Source organism: Humulus lupulus, chromosome X (assembly GCF_963169125.1).
Source record: "Humulus lupulus chromosome X, drHumLupu1.1, whole genome shotgun sequence".
Classification (NCBI taxonomy): Eukaryota; Viridiplantae; Streptophyta; class Magnoliopsida; order Rosales; family Cannabaceae; genus Humulus; species Humulus lupulus.
The window spans coordinates 106,495,956-106,497,285 of record NC_084802.1 but is presented as its reverse complement, the minus strand read 5'-3'; the positions used below and the strand labels follow the sequence as shown (position 1 = coordinate 106,497,285).

At 28.9% G+C, this 1,330-nt stretch overlaps 1 long non-coding RNA gene across 1 annotated transcript; it reads left to right on the top strand.

The window, feature by feature from the left end:
* Positions 1–306: 306 nt before the first annotated feature.
* On the top strand, positions 307–704 carry LOC133805369 (uncharacterized). The gene is made up of 3 exons (XR_009878944.1): positions 307–383; positions 482–541; positions 625–704. It is a non-coding gene; the product is annotated as an uncharacterized LOC133805369 (long non-coding RNA).
* The last annotated feature ends 626 nt before the right edge of the window (positions 705–1,330 follow it).

Sequence of the window (1,330 nt, the reverse complement as noted above, 5' to 3'; positions counted from 1 at the left end):
TGCACTCTTTGTTTCAAGGATGGAATCATGAAACTATACATATAATGAATTATGTTTTATGTAAAAATTATTTATATAAATATACAATTAATTTCAGTCACATTTTTTTAGAAGTGGTTTGAATCATATTCAGATTCAAAAGAGAGAATAAAAAAGATAAGTGAAGGGACTAAACTATAAGTTGTAATCAACATGAATTAGAAATTAGGAATGCCACAAAGAATAAGACAATAAAATTTTTACATTATGAAAAGAAAAATATCCGCGTATAGTCTAGCCAAAAGAGCAAAAATTTCTTCATAAATGGCTTATTTAGTCCTATTATAATCGTGTCACTGGTTTCTGTTGTGGGTCTTGGGCTCTTTGCAAGGGGATTCCCACTTGTAATGTCCAGAAAACTCTGTTACTTTTATGTCTTCATAACATAACATTATTAAAAAGCCCTTAATAATGCTTTCTTTTTTCCTTGTTCTGTATGTAGCTTGCTAGCTGTGTAGAAATTGGCCTGCCTATGCTAATATTCCTGGTTATCTCCCAACAGGTTGTACAAAATTACTTAAATTGCCACTTTCAGTTCTCAAAACTTTTGCTCAGCATAAAATAATTGTACATGTTCTATTGCAGTATTTGAAGCGCATCCATTCCACGGCTCATCAAATTCTTGAAAGGTTTGTTTTGCTTTTATCTTATCCAGCAATAAAAGGTCTTATGTTTGGCTGCTACTCTGTTATTTTTTTTGTTACATATTGTTTTTAAGTTGCTGAAATATTATTTATTTTAGTATTTTAGTAGCTGAATTTAAGATAGAATGAGCGAAAATGATGATGATTATGAAAATGTTGATTTTTTTCGACATTTGAGTTGGAATATATTTCTTTATGTTAAGTTTGAACCATTAATGAATATAGTTTATGATTTTAAGACTCGTAACAAGTAATTTCATGAATTTTATGGTTTTATTGTATCATTTAATTTTAATTTTGTATTAATCTTTTAGGTATTGATTATATTCTTTAGGTTGTGAATTGAATTGGCAAGGAGCATTGCAAAGTTAATTAATTTGATTATTAATTGCAAGAGGTACGGAAGTATGTTTTCTTAACTCTTTTATTAATATTATACAAATGTTAGAGGAGTTTGAATCTCTTAAATATTCATTCATAGAGAAGTAGGTTCCGAGATTAAAATTGTGTTCTGCGGTGATAACGAAAGGTTGAAAACTTGTGTGTCTTAGAGAAGTAGGTACTGGAAAATTTGTTTGTGTGTTGCGGTGATATAAGGAAGAAAACTTATTGTGTGTTGTTTGAATTTTTTTATTTGGTATTGATAG